This window comes from Sphaeramia orbicularis, chromosome 5 (assembly GCF_902148855.1).
Source record: "Sphaeramia orbicularis chromosome 5, fSphaOr1.1, whole genome shotgun sequence".
Classification (NCBI taxonomy): Eukaryota; Metazoa; Chordata; class Actinopteri; order Kurtiformes; family Apogonidae; genus Sphaeramia; species Sphaeramia orbicularis.
Window position 1 is genome coordinate 24,944,183 of NC_043961.1, and position 20,067 is coordinate 24,964,249.

Genomic DNA, 20,067 nt, shown 5'->3' on the forward strand with positions numbered 1-20,067 from the left:
TTTCCCATTTACTTATAATGGGCAAAATTTCACATGTCTGAAGCAGCAAAACTATGGGTTGAATTCATACCAAATGTATTTTATGGATTGTCAGTGACCCAAATTAGATGCCATTACATTTTGGGAAAAGTAGGTCAAAATTCAAATTTTTAATGAATTTTAAAAAAAATTTTTCTTCTCCCATTTCCTTATAATGGGCGAAATTTCAAATGTCTATAAAAACATTAATTTTGTTTCAATTTACTTAAAAGTTGGCACATATATAGAGGCTGTTGATATGCTGACATCAGTACACAAATAGACATGATGACATCACCTGGATCGATGTCAAAATAAGCTACAATACGTGCAAGCGGCAGGGTTTGTTGTGCTTAGGTTTTTGGGGTTTTTTGTATTAAGCTAAGATCTGTGAACAGAAGACATGTTAGGACTGTATAGTTGAGGGGATGAATGGGGGGTGTTGAATCAAAAGCTGTTGGGCAATGTAATACTGGAAGATAAAGTCTTTATGGGAAATGAAAATCACTAAAGATATTCTTCAAACATGGAAATGGATTAACATTTTCTTACAAGAGAATAAATAATTTCTAAAACCACAGTGTGGTTAGACTGGTTATATCAAAGACAAGACATATTTGTATGCATTTGAAATATATGATTCATAGTTTTAGTCTTTCTTCACTGCTGTTGTCCAAGCAGTTCGTTTTACTCCCTGCTGAGACATTGCTTTTTTCATGGATCAAAACCTACTAATTTAACATCCTGTGATGAAACTGCCTTGAAGCTAAACGGAACACAGAATACTAGTTTTTGCAATACCAAAGAAATTACTTTACATGTTTATGTTTATGTTTATGTTTACGCATTTGGCAGACGCTTTTTTCCAAAGCGACTTACAGGGGAAAACCAATTAAATCACTCAATCAATCAAATTTTATTTATATAGCGCCAGATCACAAAAAAGTTATCTCTTGACATTTTATATATAGAGTTGGTCAAAACCAGACTCTAAGTCAATTCTACAGAAACCCAACAGAATCCTCCTGGAGCAAACACTTGTGACTGGTGACAGTGGCGAGGAAAAACTTCCCTTTAACAGCAGAAACCTCGAGCAGACCCAGACTCCTGGAGGATGGCCGTCTGCCTTGACCAGTTGGGGTTAAAGAGAGAGAGTAGAGAAGGGGAAAAAGAGAGAGCGATAGAGATAGGGACTGGGGGAGAGGGGGAGAAGGGGGGAGTAGGGGGAGACACATGGAGGCGGTTGAGGATAAGTGAGTGGTGATGATGAGGGCAGGGAAGAGGCCGGAAAGGACCTTATTACAAAATCATATATGGTGACATAAAAGAAAAGTATAAACATTTAAATATCGACTGGGTTAAGGGGACTTCTAGAGGGATCTATAAATGTATAAGCGATTTTAGCTATGGTGGATTGGTGGATTACAAACATGTAAAGGAAAACGAGAAGAAGACTGTCATTAAAAATATAAAGGACAAATCTATTTCTGAGAATTACAGAGATATCCGCTGGCTTATTTCTGTAAGTAGACTTCCAGCTAGAGCTCTGGTATCCTGGAGCTGTTATGTCACAACAAAAAAATGTCCGATGATAAACTGTGGAAATGACGAAACTCAAGAACACGTACTTATTGACTGCTATAGAGCGCAAGCTGTTTGGACTTTTTTTAAAAACATTGGCCTGAGCTGCCCTATAAACTATCGCTCAGTCATGTACGGACTTCTAGAGGAATCAACATCAACAAACAAACATAGACTCTTCCAGTTAATCATCTACATTGTAACAGTCAAGCTCTGGAAAACAAGATGTTTAACAGTCATTAATCAGAATCTCATAGATAGTAAAACAGTGATTAAACAAACATTGACTGAACTACGCAGAAGAAGAACCCTGGACAAACAGCACTCCTTTCCATGGAACATAATAGACTTGTAAGTCAGTCTTCACATTGAAAGAAAAAAGAAAGAAAAAAGACAAAAAAAAAAAAAAACATGTATGCATGTTTTAAGAATGTGTGCCTTGTTAACATGTATATGTATGTTTTTTTTTTTTTTTTTTTTTTTTTTTTTTTTAAAGGTGTTAATGTGTATAAAAAAGGCCTTTTTTTTTTTTTTTTTTTTTTTTGTTTTTTTTTTTTTTTTTTGTTTTTTTTTTTTGTTTTTTTTTTTTTTTTTTTTTTATATAGATAAAGAGCAGTTTTATAAGTGAACGTATTTATGGGTGGCTAATCAACTGTGTTAAGTATAGGGACATATGTCTGTGCCTGTATTCTTTTGAAAATTTCAATAAAGAATTTAAAAAAAAAAAAAAGGAAGAGGCCGGACCACCGCAGCAGGTCCAGAGATAATCGTGAAAGAATCTGTGGTTGTCCTGGGAAAAACCTTATTAGAATATTTAAAATGGAATGTTTGAAAGTGCTAGGACAGGAGGTGCTCTCGGAAGAGCTGGGTCTTCAGGAGCTTCTTGAAGATAGGCAGGGATGACTCTGTTCTTGTAGCACTTGGTAGAGCGTTCCACCAACGTGGAATGACCCATGAAAAGAGCCTGGATTGTCTTGTACAAGGTCTGGGGACCACCAGACTACGTTCCCCAGACGAGCGGAGTGGTCGTGGGGCGACATAAGCTTTTATTAGTGCACCTAAGTAGACAGGAGCAGACCCACGGAGAATTTTGTAGGCTAGGATTAAAGATTTGAATTTGATGCGGTGTGTATGTATGTGTACATGTATTTGCCAAGAGGGGTTTTAGTCAGGTGAGGGTGAAATAAAGCAAAATATTTCCTTTCCTGGCACAGAGAATGCAAAAGCCTGTATTTTAAACTGCATATAATTTCAGTGCATTATCAGTTTACTGGTAATAAATGTTTTAAATTTATTGCAAGCTGGTTACCGTGTTTGTTAATGAATAAGTTGAAATTTTTGGTTTGCTACATTCACCACATCACTTATCCTTCAGTGATCTGTCCAGTCTTTAAGCCCTGGTATCTGCTGGGACTGGATGATCTCACAATTTTAGATCATGATTAATTTGGCACATAATGTAATTTATAGAGGAATTTTTTGGCCAAGTATCTAAGTATTACATCATTTTACCGCGTTGTCACTTCTGTTCTCTGACCTGAGTCTGATTTACATTGATGCTTTGAAGTGATGTTAGAGGGTAAAAACATTTTGGTTTCATCATGAAAAAAATAGGGCATGGTCTATTTAAGAGCACCTAATTAATGGAATAACCGCAGCGTCACAGATGCATGTACAGCAAAGGAAAAGGGGAACTAGTGCTTACCTCAGTAGTTTACTTAGTCCAAATTGATGCAAAAATGCAGAATTACTAGTTAGATAACGACAACAACAATGACAAAAAGCCATCCCACACAACCTAAGCCACCATGAACCATCGAAAACTTGTTATAGTTTAGTCGCACCTCACCTACATTTTGTAAGGAAGGAAAATTGCAATTCAAATTATTAATTGTGATTTTAACTCAAAAAATCATTCTATAATCTTTTAGCCAGACTGTCTAACCCAAAGCCAAAGACCTTGGGAGAGGTAGTGACATAATCACCATCTTATGAACACTGAAGACAAACCAAGTTCATTTATATAGTGGATTTTAACTCATAAAGACCCAAACATCCATCACCGACCAAAAGTATCTACTGATCTAAACTGTTTAATACTTGTTGATCCACTAATCATATCAATACATGCAAATAATTGTTGCAAAATGCAGTTTGTCATCTTTTCATGGTCATCAGATATGACCCACTTGGACGTTCAGAGGCTCCATATCGAACATGGAAACACCATCATCTTCTACAACATTGATTCACCAGCAAAAACAATGGGGTTTGATCAGTGGCCGTGGATTGAAATGCCTGGTTTATGTTCAGTTAATGATATACAGCATTTTACTGAAAAAGTCACTTTCTCTGCAGTTTTCTCTGGTTTTGATATAATAAGCCTCAACTTTAATCTGAGCTTTAATCAGCATCTACATGATCAATTAATTAAATACAGGAAAATACATGATGAATACTGATAAAATGCAGAATACAGAAGATAATATTAAAATAAATAGGGATAAATTGCTTAAGAAAGTTTTAATCATTTGGGAACTGACACAAATGTAGTGTTGGGTCTTTATGGGTTAAACACAACTCACTTTGCTTTATATGAATAATAAGGAACATCCAGAAGATCACTAAAAACTGCATTTTTATGTTGTGTTTTCCTGTCACGAATACTACACGTAACATCATCATTCAGTATGAATCTTCGTTATGGTGACATACATAAAATAAAATTTTTACCTAAAGATAGAATGCATCTTCTGACAACTGCACAAGACACATTATGCAATATCCTTCAGTAGTGAATGACAGTCTGACATAATGATCATATCTGATACTGCAATATTGCATGAACAAAGAGATGATTACTACTAAAGCCATTAATGGATCAAAATTTTATGCTGAGATATTTTTCATCCTTATTGCTCACATCTGTCATTGGTGCTGTAAAGTGCTGGCGTAATATGGTAAGTGCTCTAGTGCCAAGAGGGCTTATTCCTTTCTTCGCAACTTCTCAAATGCAGTGACAAGTTGTCAGTGACTCAGCTGAAACAGAGTGAGGGCAGAAGGTTAGCATGAATTAACTCTCGAGTGTTAAGCTACTGTGACGTTGCAAAAAGGATGATATAATTAGCCGCGTTCTTCTCAGATAGGTCGCTTCAGGCCATTCAATCAAGACCTGCTTCTGACTTGTATGGTGTACATAACCTTGTTAATCTTCTATAACTGGATAAATGCTCTGTGATGCAACTTGAAGCGATCTGGATGTCATTAAGCTTCACTGTTCTTTTACACAAAGAAGTGGCGTTATAATCTTGTTAATATATTTCTCCCTTTCACGATATTAGTACTTTATCATAATATGCATTTCATTAGAGTTGTACCAGAAAGCTGTACATGTTTGCATATTTTGTATCTTCATTTTGCATAGCCACAAAAACTTTGAAACAGCTGGGATATTATGCAAACGGGGTCTTGGATGAATGACATTCATTAATTCCATTTATACAAAAAAGAGTATATGCATGAAAAAGGACTGAGTCCTATGCCAATGAAAAAAACAGTCACCCAACACATTCTCTAAGGCCACGCTCAGACAGCAGGTCTAAATGCACAATTCTGATTTTTTGGTGAAATCCGATTTTTATGTGTGCTCGTTCGTATTACATATTAAATATAACTTCTATCAGTTTTAAGTATGAACTGAATGCAACCCTGAAGTGACCCGCATGTGCAAAAGAGGTCTTGACGTAATACGTGACCACGCAGTTACGCACTGTTTATGGAAGTAACATTCCTGGGATGCAGAATTGTGACGTTTGTCACATTTAAATGATATAAAGGTTGGATAAATAAAACATAGCCATTCAGACTGAAGTTGTATTGCAAAATATTGGATACGTATCGGATTTAGGACTACATATGAAAGTGGCCTGGGTCGGATTTGAAAAAATCAGATTTGTGATGTTCAAACTGTCTTTAACAGATCGGATACAAAAAAATCGGATTTGGGAAACATGTGGCTGCAGTCTGAAGGTAGCCTAAGCCATTCCTAATTTCATTGTACACACAATGACAATAAAGGCAATTGTATTGTATTGTATTGTATTCTATTTTGCAGCAGACATGTTGATGCATACCCAGATATGTACAGTCATAATGTATACATATATTTTTGCTGTATATAAAAACAGTGCTATACAGCCCATGCATAAGAAGAACAATTTTGTTGTTTGATCCATGGGCATCTTGTAAATAAAATAAATCCTTAGGGCAGGTTTGAGGGGGAATCAGCAGTAAACCTTATGGAAATAGTTCCTCGGTGGGTGGAGAGAACAAAGTCACTATAAAAAGAAGAAAAGCCAACAACGTCTTGATTGACGCTGACATAGAACAATATGTGGGGGGATGAGAACCTGACATGAGATGTGTTAGGAGACAAGCTGCGTTTGTAGTTACAGATCAAAGAGATCGCCCTAATATATAGATTTATTAATACACTATATTAGGTGTGTGTTTGTGTCCCCTGAGCCTTAGCACTCATCACTGCTCATTTCATTTTTCTGAAGTTGGCACCTGAACCTGGCACTAACTTTCCCCGTTCGTCTATTTATCAGCACCATCTCGACTTTGCTCTCTTTCTGTTTTTCCTCTCACTCAGTGATATCCTTTATGAGTCACCTACAGGTCTGCGCTGCCGAGGACTCCAGTAATTACTCCAAAACAACACATTCTGAAATGGCGTGGCAGGTTTATTTATATTTCAAAAACAGGGCATATAAAAGTGCCTTGTGAATGCAAAGAAGATTCCAGGAATCAAAAATAGACTGAAACAGACTGAGATAGACAAATTAGCATATAAAGAATAAATAATGAATACAAGAAATAACTCAAATCAGTTTTGGAAGAAGCTGCGAACATAAAAGCTGTGCGACTGTTTCGGCTTGTTGTTTATTCCAACTATAGTATATTGTACAGTGTGTATACAGTACATGTATGCACACACACACAAACACTTAAGATCAACATCAAGCAGACAACATGCAGCTCCTCTTAGGTAAACAAGTACTTTATGTTAAAGAAGAAGCTGAACCCATTTTCACATACTTCCACTTGGTCATGAGTCCTCAGTGTCTGTTTTCAAGATGTGGGGTATCCCTATAGCATCAGTTTTCAAAGCCTTGGATGTCAGACAGAAGTCAAAGTAAGTTCTCAGATGTCGGAAATTAACAACGTGATGATGCTAAGCAGGAAGTGGTTGGGGTGATTATGGTGGAGGAACCAAAGTTTGTGGACACTAAAGATAAGAGTTCAGCTCCTGTTTCCTGCTGTGTTTATTACCCTGCCCCCTGAAGGGGAGGCAAGGGGATTTATTTTTGTTCGGTTTGTTTGTTTGTTTGTTAACACTCTAGCAGCAAAACTATTGGTTGAATTCATACCAAATTGGGTTATAGATTGCCAGTGACCCAGAATAGATGTCATTATGTTTTGGGAACAGTAGGTCAAAGTTCAAATATTTTATGAATTTTTAAAATCTTTTTTTTCCCCATTCACTTACGGTGGGCAAAATTTCAAATGTCTGTAGCAGCAAAACTTGGTTGAATTCATACTAAATTGGGTTATATATTGCCAGTGATCCAGAATAGAGGTCAGTACATTTTGGGAAATGTTGGTCAAAGTTACATTTTTTAATGAATTTTTTTTTTATTATTATTTTTCCCCCCAATTACTTATAATGGGTGACATTTCAAATGTCTATAAAAACATCAATTTGGTTTCAATTTACTTCAAACTTGACACATATATAGAGGCAACTGATATGCTGACATCACCAAACGCATAGACATGATGACATCAGCTGGATTGATGCTAAAATAAGCTACAGTATGTGCGAGGGGTGGGGTTTGTTGTGCCTGGTACCACTTGTTTTCCTCTTTGTCTTTCATATATTATGTTTTACCAACCTATTTTCCCACTCTAATCCTGAGCCTTTCTCCTACTAACTAAGTTATTTTTTACCTAAATCAAACTGTAACCACGCCATTGTCCTGAAATCTATTGGACTAAACTGTGTAAAATGGGTTACCCTAAGCATCCCTGTGGTCAAGTGTCAGTAGGGAGTTAGAATGTGTAGAGACATTAGATAATTTGTGAGCTCCACAAGCTTTTCGAAGCCCCAAACACAGTTTTCTGGACTAAAGGTAAACACAATCACATGATGATTGCTATGTCAAGACCATTCAGCATCATGTGAGGCAATTAGAGGAGAAAACCAAACTCTCCTTCTCTGCAGATTCGGTTCCTCTGTCTTGTTAGTGGTTTAATTTGCACCACACTGACTTATTTTTTCCTGTAGTGACTGCTGTATCAGTTAATATACAATTAGTGACACAAAATCAGCCTGTTGCAACGATGCAATTATGCGTCATGGTTCGTCCCATTGTGAACTGTAGGTGGCTGCGCAGTAATAATGTCTGACATTCTCATGTGAATAGACTCACTAATGGTTTTTAGTAGCTAAATTCACTTGTTTCACGCCTTCACTTAGGGACACATACATCCTCTGGCTGTCAAGACGTGATCAAATTTGCTGATCATAACTGTAACTTGAATACCCACTTGTTCGCCACACACATATAAGAACACAGTCACACAGCGTGAAGGGAGTGATAAAGACAGAAGGGGAGAGGTTATGTCTGTGGGCGCTGGAGAGCAGAAAACCAATAAGGTGTGTAAAGTATTTTACCAGTCACTGGGGCCTCTCAGAAGGAAATCCCAATTAATCTGAACACACCCCTAAATGTTTTAATGGTGCATATGGGGACCAGAGGTTTTGTGTGGGCTTAAAACAGGGGTGTCAAACATATGGCCCTTGGGCCAAAACCGGCTCACTAAGGGTTCCAATGTGGCCTGCAGGATGAACCTGCAAAGTACAAAAATTACACTGAAGATATTAACAGTCCAGGATGTCAAACTCATTTTAGCACCAAAATCCACACCGCAAAAATCTAAATCTTACCAAGTGTTTTTTTCTCATTTCTTGTTAAAGTATCTCATCACAATTAAAATAAGACATAATCACCTAAAGAGTAACTTTTCAGTGAGATATAAGAACTTATTTTTAGACAACAGATCTGGAAAATCTTGTTTCAAGAAATCTTACCAAGATTATTTTTTTGCTTGAATTTAGAAAAAAAAAAAAAAAAATCTTGAATTAAGCAAAAAATCTGCCACTAGAACAAATGAAAATTATCTTGGTAAGGTTTCTTGAAATAAGGTCTTCAAGATCTGTTGTCTAAAAATACGTTCTTATATCTCACTGAAAAGTTACTCTTTAGGTGATTATGTCTTATTTTAAGTGTGATGGCATATTTTGACTAGAAATGAGAAAAATACACTTGGTAAGATTTAGATTTTTGCAGTCCAAATTCCGAACTTCAAATTTTTAACAATATTATGTCTGTTATTAAATATTTAGTGCCTTTGTAGATCCCATCTGTAATGCACATTCATAAACAATAAATTAAGGCATCATTTTTGATAAAGATGCAGTTATTTTTCTTGACATTTCAGTGTTTTTCAGGTTATTCACATTTTTGTGAAAGGATAGTTTGTAAGTGTAAATATTTCATTTAATTGTACCTTTCTGCACAAAAAAAAAAGAAATTCATGATTTAGCTATAGTCTGTTATGCCATTATTTTCCTGGTCTGGCCTAGTTGAGGTCAAATTTGGTTGTATGTTGCCACTAAACCAACATAAGCTTGACACCCCTGGCTTAAAGGTTTCCTAAAATATGCTGATGTAAATAAGATAGTGAGCTGAGATCAAAATTAGGCTTGGCTTTTTAAAAACACACTAGTTGCTGTGGTGCTGCGGTCTACTAGCCACCAATGGGGGCGGGGTAGACCCTGGACATGTTGCCAGTTCATCACAGCTCTGACATATACAAGAACAACCATTTGCTCTTACATTCCTACCTACAGGCAGTGTAGATTGACTAGTTAACCTATTAATGTCCATGTCATTGGACGGTGAGAGGCATGAGGAGAACATGCAAACTCCACCCTTTACTGTGAGGCGACAGCGCTAACCACTGCACCACCATACCGCTCTACATTGAAATGGAAAAATACACTCTGCAAGGTTTGGCTCCTTCTATCAGATTCTACTTTTCACTGATGATTCCATAAATGAGACTTTCTTTATATAAACAGCAACATGATTGACAACACAAGGCTGCACTTTTGTAACACGAAGCTACTGATGTATCATAGTGAGGAGGAGCACAATAAAGGAACCATCAACCTTAAAAATGTTACAGACTAAGGCTTCACCGCCCACCTTCACTAATTCAGAAAATTGATTCAGTTCATCTTGACTTCAACTTGTCTGAGAAGAACTGTTTGGATTTTTTTTTTTTTTTTTCTTCTTTCACCCCTGTGGTGAAACAAAACATAAGAGGCTGAAGTGCAATTTATCTTTCACACAGGCTCCCTACCTGCCTTACACACACAACACAGATGACACTACAATACAGTAGTCACAGATAATATAAGTGGCATCATTCGTTTTACGACAATGTGTCTATATGTGAGCATGTAAGTAAGACGGAGTGATGATTTCCTCGGCACTGTGAGTAGATATAAGGAGTAAATGGAACACAGAGGTGAGCCTTCTTCCTGCTTGTTCTTGTGTCCTCTAATTTCATTTTCCCCCCTTTTGTTCTCTAGCAGGAGACTTGCATCTTAATGAGGCTCCGTCCGGCTGGGAAGTGGTCTAATGTCTAATAAAATAAAGTCTATTAGTCAACTGGCAGGGGTGGAAATGTGAGGTAGGGTCAAATGTTACTGGGGATGTAGTTATTCTGGGGTTCGTAAAAAGAAAAAGAAAGCATTGTTGGTATTTTCAGGTAGATTCAATCACACATGTGTAAACACCTGCATAAAAGCAGCCGACATTTGTGATGAATTCAGCATGATGACTAATAATCTGCAGCTTTTTACCACATGATGCTTTTTTTTTCAGAGAATGTTTTAATGCCAGCAATTATTTTGCAATTACAGGCACACTGCTCACACCATTTCCCTCAAAAACTAAGAGCAACTACATGTGTGGTGTGTCTGCGTGACATGGGTTGTTTTCCACATGATTTGTGTCATCTTAGATATCATTAAACAGAAGCAGTTCAAAAACAACCACCTGCGACAGAGCTTTTGTTACTAAATAGAGTCATTACGGCTGATTTAACCCATAAAGACCCAAACATCAACTAGTAACCAACAGCATCTACTGATATAAACAGTTTAATTCCTGTTGATCCACTAATCAATAAGTGTCAAACATGTGGCCTGGGGACTAAATTCGGCCCACCAAAGGGTCCAATCCGGCCCACAGGATGAATCTGTGAAATGCAAAAATTACACTGAAGACATTAATAATCAATGGTGTCAAAATCATTATAATTCAGGTTCCACGTACACATACAGTCTAATTAGATTTCAACAACCCCAGATTCTCTCTTTGTGTTTTTTGGTGTAAGAAAGTAAAATTACATGAAAATGTTTACATTACCAAACTATACTTTTACAAAAAACATGAATAACCTGAACAAATATGAACAAACAGAAATGTATTAAGAAAAGTAAATGCAATTTTACCAATATTCTGCCTGTTACTAAATGTTTTGTGCAATTGTAATGCACATGCATAAATGATAAACTGATAAATCGAGGCGTAATATTGTTAAAATTCCACTTGTTTTTCACAAGACAGTTCAAGTTGTTCATGTTATTCACATTTTTAAGGAAACTATGTAGATGTAAACCTGATCATAATATAATTTTACTTTTTTCACTGTTATTATTTTACTGGTCCAGCCCACTGGAGATCAAATTGGGCTGAATGTGGCCCCTGAACTAAAATGAGTTTGACAACCCTGCACTAATCCTATCAATGCATGTAAATAATTGGTGTAAAATACAGTTATTCATCTTTTCATGGTCATCAGATATGACCCATTTGGATGTTCAGAGGCTCTGTAGTGAACGTGGAAACACCGTCATCTTCTACAACATTGATTCACTAGTAAAACCCATGCAGGTGGATCAATGACAGTGGATGGAGACACTTGGTTTATGTTTAGTTAATGATATCTTTTGCTGAAAAACAATTTTTTCTTCAGTTTTTTTCTGTTTTGGTATAATAATCTTTGAATTAACTCTGAGTTATCATGGACATCTGAATCAAATATAGGAAATTAAATATAGGAAAATATACTATTTACAGTGAAACATGCTAAATATAGAGGATAATATTGTAATAAATAATAGTGAAATAGAGAAAAAAAAAATATCTGGGAACTGCCACAAAAGTAGCCGATGTCCGACACAATGTCCGACACAAACAGAGACTTGACCACATATTAGAACCTGAAATACTGACACTAGACCTCACACAAAAGCTTTTAACAAACATCTAATGTGTTACACTAACTCCTGTCGGCCTAGTAGACATTCAGATTCCTGCTTCCAGTTATGATTGAGCAGATTGACCTCTCTGTGATGAGACACGTCTTTTGACTGCAGCCATTTTCTTAGCATTATGTTTAGCAGTGGGCCTGTGCCTGCTCCAGACAGGAGGCTAGTTGCTGAGGCTATCATTCATAGCACAGAAGAGGAAAGGATTAAGGCCACTGAGAAAGAGCAGGAGAGAGTGGGGTCTGCATCTTAATGCAGGCTTGAGTGTGGAACAGCCTTTTTATTAGGCGGCTTGGTGGAGAGGGAAAAAGATGCAGCGCCTGGGTAAGTATCTGGGTGCTTGGGTGGTTTTGTCATTTTACTCTCAAAATGACTCAGTTTCAAAGTTTAAAAAGCCTTCACTGTCACAGACGGAGCACATGCAATGAAATTCTCCACGGTTTGTAAAAAATTCTTCTCCGTTAATAAATCATCTTTTATTACTCTTCCAACTTCTTTAGAAACATTTGCAATGTCAGCAGTCAATATTTCAGAGACAAAAGTGACTGCGTCCTTGAAAATAATTAATTCTTTATCAGATGTCACTGATATATTGCACTTCAATTCTGTTTCAATATTAAATAAGAAAAAAGTACACGCTTTTGGATTCTTCACAATCTGACAGCCTTCAAAACAAGCTCTATATTTGAAGATGTTTTAAAGTTTAAGTGATACAAAGTGTGACAAATCCTTTATTGTGCTGCCGTTCCATAATGGATTAACGTGAATATCTCCCTTGATTTTCATATAAGGCTTCTCTGATTTTCCAGCTATAAGAGCGAAGACAGTATGAACTGGAATGTTTCGCTAAAGCTGTGCCTTAATGGATGTATTTATTAACGAAAAGTCTTTTACTGTTGACTAGCGATGGCTTAAGATATGAACTATACATACAACAGTGCATTTCAATTAGTTGCACTTCGCTTACAACACAAGTCTGAAGATTCTTACCCACAGATGCTTATGCGGATGCATGACATGTATTTTAAACAGGCATCAGATAAACAGTCAACTAATCTGTATGCAAACGAATGCAAACATATTAACAACATTAACTAACAAACTGAGACTTGCAAGTGCTCTCAGATTATTTCAGTCTGTGAGACGTGCATCAACCTGTCTGAACCTTAACGTATTGTGTGTGTTACACAGGTGTGGTAAATGAAAGCGTCATGTTGTGTGCAGAATTACAATAACCTTGGTAGTAACGTTCTCCTCTTGCCAGCTTGAACCGGTGCCAACCCTCGTATCCCAGTGAAGCAGGTGAAAAAAGGGTTTGGCACCCATTCCTCAGTCAGACTCTACCAGAGAAGTGAGACGTAAGGTTTAATTAGAACGGAAAGTCCTGAGTTTTGAGACAAGTGGGGCAGACTTTAGTCGATGTCAAAGCATGTCTTACTTCATGTCAGCTATACTCCCACAGCATACTACTTTGATTTAAAGAAGTGTTGTATGTGGGGGATGTGGAGAACGGAAAGATGTATGACCTCTTTTTTTCCAGTACTAAGTGTAAGTAAAGAGAGACTCAGCAAGTATTGTGCTCATGACAACTGAAATGTGAGCGTCTGACAGGTAAGAGAAAGAGAGAAAAATAAGTAAAGCAAAGAGCTCAAGAAGTGGAGCGGCAAGTCTGACAAGATCGTTTTCTAAAATTACACATTCTTTTGTGATTGTTGACGTTCTATTCTGCAATCAGCGGATGGATGGAAGTTGTGCCTCGACTACATTTGAATGTTAAACAATGTTTTCATTCAGTTTCATTGTCCTTTCTGTTATTCACTGCACTCTGTTTTATTGTATTATGACTGGTTTGTTGTCCGGTATCTCACATCTACTGTTTCTGACATAAACAGAATACAGCATAAACCACTCATTTTTGACATGTTGGTTCTAGCTCCTGACTACCATAGAAAGAGAATAAACCACTGTGAGACTTTTCTAAGCCCTAAGATGAGAACAGGCACATACTTTTATCCAAAACAACCTGTAACAGTCGTGTAAATAGACATGAAACTGTGATCTGTTTCTAAAAAGCTTTGCATAAAGTTGACAAGGACACAGAGATATGAAAGATTTGGTTTCTTCTGCAGACATAGTTTCCGACTGGGGGGAATGACGAAATCTTATCGCTCTAGTGAGGCCATTTAAATATAGACTTCTGCTACTTTATCTTTTTCTGCAGCTCTGAAATCTGTTGACACATGATCATAGACATCCTTTTATGTTTTCATCCTTGAGCTTCAGCAACATCAACTTTTCATCTCCAACCTTTTTTTATAGGTCATCAACAGCATAATTCCTATTTACTGCGGCAACGCGGCAGTAAATATGAGTTATGGTTAAGGCATATTAATTATTACTAAGCCCACACACTCCAAAAAAAGTCACACCATCCTGGAAAACTCACTGTAGAAACATAAGAAGTAAAAGCTTCTTCTCCATATTGCCTTCATAACCTCATTGATGCAATGTGGTGTAATCTAGTCCCTTTGACTGAGCGCTGGAACACACACCTCCAACTCTGCAGATATTTAATACAGGCCTCCTCTATACATTATAAATGGCCCTCTGCAATATACCACCCTTCTAAAACGAAGCCACTGCGCAAATAGAGAAAATAGAAATGACCTGTCCTTGGAATACCTCTGGGGTTTAGAAGATCTGTTGTGGCGCTATTTTTTTTCTCTTCAGACAACACTGATGTAAAAATAGCCGCATTCACCACAGATTCTAATGAAAAGATGACTCTGTTTTAAATCAGTGAAACATTGATTTGATTAAAGTGTAAGACAGATTAACCGTCTCCTCCTCCAATGCTAAAAGTAAGGATTTTTCTTTGTTTGTGTGTTTTATTTATTGTGTCCAAACTTAATAAACTGAGAAAACAATGAACTTATGACACAAGACACATGTAAGAGGTTCAACTGGACAAGTGCAAAGATCACTATTTTCACCACATAATATCCATCATGGCTGTGGGCTGGTGTGTGTGCGTGCGTGTGTGTGTGTGTGTGTGTGTGTGTGTGTGTGTGTGTGTGTGACAGAAACAAGCAGAGAGGGCAGAGTGCTACTGAGAGTGATGAGATGTGATGAGACACAGTTTGAGTGAGTGCATACTAGCAGGAGGGAGAGAGAGGTAGAGTGTGTGAAAGTGGATGAGAGCGAGTCAGGGAACACGAGAGGGAAGATGGACATAAATGGCTATAACAAGTTAGCATAGCCTACCAGTGTTTCTCTCTCTCTCTCTTTCTCTCTCTCTCTCTGTCATTTTTTTTTTTTTTTTTTTTTGCAGTTGAAGCAAATTGAGGCCACTAACGCAGCAGTTAGACTGTTTTTCAGGTCACACAAAAAAGCTGTGCTAAAAGGGTAGCTAGACCTCAATCCATTGTTAATTTGATGGAATGAAAGACATTACAACCTACTGAGAGGTGCATGCATGTTGTAGTACATCAAGTGATTACAGTCCGTTTCATGTTGTCTGTAAATTATAGAAGTAGACTGGAGCTAATTTAATTAAACTCCTAGGATTAATACTATTGATTTGTACTGATTAGTACACTGCAAAAAATTTCCTGTAGAATTTACAGTAAATACCAGGTAAAAAAAATTGCCAATAATTCAATCCAATTCAATCCAATCCAATCCAACTTTATTTGTAAAGCACTTTAAAACAACCACAGTGGACCAAAGGGCTGTACAGAAAAAATCAATAAAAACCAAAATAATAAAGTAAAATACAAGAATAGATTAAAAGACACAGAACAACTATAAAAATAAAAATAAAAATAATAATAATAATAACGAGCTGTAAAGTGCTGTAAAATTGTTTGCTAATTAAAGTAAGTAAAGTAAGATAAACTTTATTGTCCCCTGGGGGAAATTCATCTTGGGCACAGTGCTACATATCATTGCTTCACAAACAAGATGAAAAAAAAAAACAAAACATCATCACATGGACACATAACAAAGACAGTTAGTCTGTCATATAAAACAGACATGGACTACACTTGACAGTCACAACACAGAACATATAGAGATTACTGTAAAAATAATTACAGTATATTACTTTTAAAGGTTTTTGCTGTATATAAATGACAGCAATGTTATTGTTTTACATTAGAAACAACCATTAACTGTATTTTTAATGTTTTTTTTTGGTTTTGACTGCTCCAGTTCGACTATAGCCATATTACCAGTGCTACCAGCGCGAACAGAGCCTGGACCATCGGAGGTATTTCTGAACGGAGCTAATGCACACAGCTAGCGTTACCTCAACTTAACCAGTTTTTTGCTAGCTAGCATTTGCAAAAAATGGTGCATTCTGAGTCCCGCACCCTATACATTCCATATGAAACACGACTACGATAAATAAAATAATATGAAGTAGTCACTCACACAAATAAAGAAACATTATTCTTACTAAAATGCTGGTTTTGACATGTCTACATTACAAGCTGAGTTAAAATACAAGTCTACACGGTCAAATTATATTGCACGAAGTTACTAATTGAATCACATTTTAATTTTGTGAGCTAATAATGTCTTCCTTCTACTTTATTGTATGGATGGATGTGGGGTTCACCCCTCTGTGTCTGCCTTCATGCCCTCTTTTGTCCCTTCTAATACTAATGGTGTGTAATTGTGATTGACCAAGTGAAAACACAACCATCCTATAAATTTACAATATAATACTGTGAACATATGCTCGAAGTTGCCATAAATATTTTTTTTGACCCACAGTGCATTGCAATATACAGTTACACCTTGTAAATTCTTAGAACAAGAAGCTACTGTCATTTTTTTACAGTAGAAATCACATGAATGTGTTACAGTGTAGATGCTGCTCAACTATCACAGCCTGTTCTAGTTCAGTTCATGTTGTACAGTAGTTTCCTCTTATAGCCAGGTTACTCGTGCTATTCATAATGCTCTTTTTTGCCACCATTTCAGAGTTTTTGCTCTCACTACTAGGCTCCAGCTCATCCTCTCTATGTTCAGCATTGTCAACCAACCACTCAACCACACTGTAGGAAAGTGACTGCTGAGTGGACATAGCTGGGTGGGTGATTCATTTGGAGTTTGTGGACTAATTGACCTTGTAAATATGGGACGGGAGCTTGAGCTAAATCATCATCTCCAGAACAAGGCGAAATGTTATAATGGTCCAGTAGCCACATAGCAGCGATATCTCATTTTTTTTTATCACTGGAAATATGCCAAATTTTCTCAATATTTGGAAGAAACTAACCTCACTGACCCTAAAACTGATAGTAATGCTGGTTGTCACTATTCTCAGTGCAAAAAGGAGTTAGGAAAAGCCAAACTGATACATGGAATCATTTGGGCAGGGGTATTTTTAACCAATGCTATGATGTCTGTTGATGGTCAACAGTGCAGAAAGGCGATGTAACAACTCTCCAGTCGCTTCAGTGCAATCTGACATTATAGTGGAGAGAACACTATTTCTCAAGCCTTACAGAAAATATGACATATACATTTATCTCTGAGACTAATGCTCCACATAAGACCTGAAATGAATATAATTCCAACATAGTGACTTTATATAATAAGGATGCCCATTATAGTCAACACTTGAACAATATTGGTATAATTTCAGGATGTGTTTTCTATCATTATCACAGCAAACTAATCCTGATGTCTGTCATGAACCAAATCTGACAATCCACAAACGTCAGCTGGTCTATACCTGGAAGAAAAAAAAAAAAAAGACTCCAAATCTCCAAAATGCATTTCTTTACCTGTCAAAAAGAATATAACGGAGAGAAACCGCGGAGGAGGAGCTGCATCAGTTCAGACACTCCATCATAACATCACACAGACAGATCGCCCACTGTTATTTGGTTTAACCACGCAGACACCGAGGAACCTGCGTCCTATGCGTGTGTGTGTGTGTGTGTATAAGAATTAAAAAAAAAAAAAAAAAAACAGCCTGTGATCTGTGTTGGAATCTGTGCAGAATGCAGAATAAAAAAAAACTGGCCACTCTGAAGCAGGTTGAACAGGGTTTGGATCAGTATGAGTCACCTTCCCACCCACTTTAGACCAATGTTCACTCCTGTCTAACATGTTTATTTAACCTAAAACACTTGTGCATGCAGTGGCGCAAACACAGACTGGAAATCCAACGGTAAACGGTGCGTTTTTTTTTACCTTCAGATGAGCGCGTCTGGTGGAAATTGGAGCGGAGGATTTATCCGTGTTTTGTGCGTAACTTCCAGAGCAGGGCATCTGTTTATGGAGACGTGTTGATAGAAGAAGAACAAGAAGATGAAGAGAGGGGGAAAAAAAAAGAAGAAAAAGAGCTTCAGTGCGCCACAGACAGCTGACAGTGGTGTTTTCCGCTGGAACCGGTATTTGTCCTCTGACGCCTTATTTGTCCGGTGAGTTTGTGTGTTGTCTCCTGCGTGGGGGGAAGCAAAAGCCCCGGTCCGCGATGCTCTCCATCACCGAGATCTAGATTTATATTTATATATTCACCTCTTCGTTTAGGAGCGACAGGCAAATACATAAAGAGGCAAGGCAAGCAGCAGGAGAGGCAGACAGATGGATGTGAAGGTATACGGAAAGGAGAGGAGAGGAAGGCTGCCTGTGTTTGTCAGGCGAACCGGGATAGATACTGCAACCAACCAACCAACCAACAAACTCCACAGAAAGAGAGAGGGAGAGAGAGAGAGAGAGAGAGAGAGAGAGAGAGAGAGAGAGAGAGATGGGAAACCTCAAGGCTTCAGTCATTCATCTTTACTTGTAGCTTCCATACAAAGATCACTTCAATCATGTTCTTTTCCATCTTTCAAAGATTAATGGGCTTTTGACAAATTCATATCTTCAAGACAACCAGCCTATAACATGTGACATAATCAAAAAAAAAAAAAAACAAAACAAAAAACCCACCAAAGCCTAACATCACTGCAGTGTTTCATAGATTTGAATCCAGCAGTGTTAATTTTCTAGAGTTGATTTGGGTGTTGTTTTTATACTGATGTAGTGTTAAAAGGCTAAAAATTTACGCAAATTGAAGAAAATTTGACTCTACTCAGATAACATTTGGTCCCTGTTATAAAAGAGTAAAAGTTACTCTTTGGGTCGAGCTTTTAAAACTCAACATCGAGCCAAATGTACTCTTTTTGAGGAAAATACTCTTGACTCAGTAATTTTTCTCCTGTGTATGTGGGTAGAGTTAATTCCACACTGGTTTTTAACACAGTTTCATTCAGTGTCTTTGCATACACACATTAGTCTAAACTGTTTAATTGGACTGTTGTCTTTGTTCCAGTCTACATGCTCAGCAGTGGAATCGATTTACTGTTGAAATCATGTTGCCCCTGCTAGGATACTTGGCGATATGCACTCTTTTAGCTTGTTAACCTACACCACTACACAGCATAACAACAGTCAATAGTGAGCAACAAAGTCATAGATAGATAGATAGATAGATAGATAGATAGATAGATAGATAGATAGATAGATAGATAGATAGATAGATAGATGTACTTTATTTATCCCAAACTGGGAAATTACAGTGTAACAGCACAATGATGCTCATCCAATAACAATAGAATACCACAGCAAATGTGTAAAAAAGAAAAAAAAAAAAAAAGAAATGCAACATAGGAGCAAACATTATACACTGTACATTTTAAATTAGAAGTATAAAAAGATCTGTATAGAATCTGGTTAATAACTGTAATGTGCTGAAATAAAACTGTAAGGTGCAACACCAGTTGAACTATTCCAAATGGGAAGGCGCAAAATGACATTTAAGTGCAAATCAGTGCAAGTCATCAACTTAGAGGTAAACTGGTACAACAATGGACAATGTTACAAATGTGTACACAATGTACTTTTCTTCTATTCTCCTTTTTTGTGTAGATGAGATGCATGCTTTTGAACTTCCATACCAGGATTTGGCCCAGAGCCCTAGTGCATGTGTAGGACAC

At 37.1% G+C, this 20,067-nt stretch overlaps 1 protein-coding gene across 3 annotated transcripts in view; it reads right to left on the minus strand.

Annotated features, from left to right (window-relative positions):
- The window catches only part of dlgap4b (discs, large (Drosophila) homolog-associated protein 4b), a 159,989-nt gene extending 141,264 nt beyond the window's left edge, over positions 1-18,725 (minus strand). For all 3 annotated transcript variants that reach the window (XM_030133441.1, XM_030133440.1, XM_030133442.1), the window contains exon 1: positions 18,281-18,725. The gene's annotated coding sequence lies outside the window, so the exon portion shown is untranslated. The remainder of the gene's footprint in view (positions 1-18,280) is intronic.
- Positions 18,726-20,067: the final 1,342 nt, after the last annotated feature.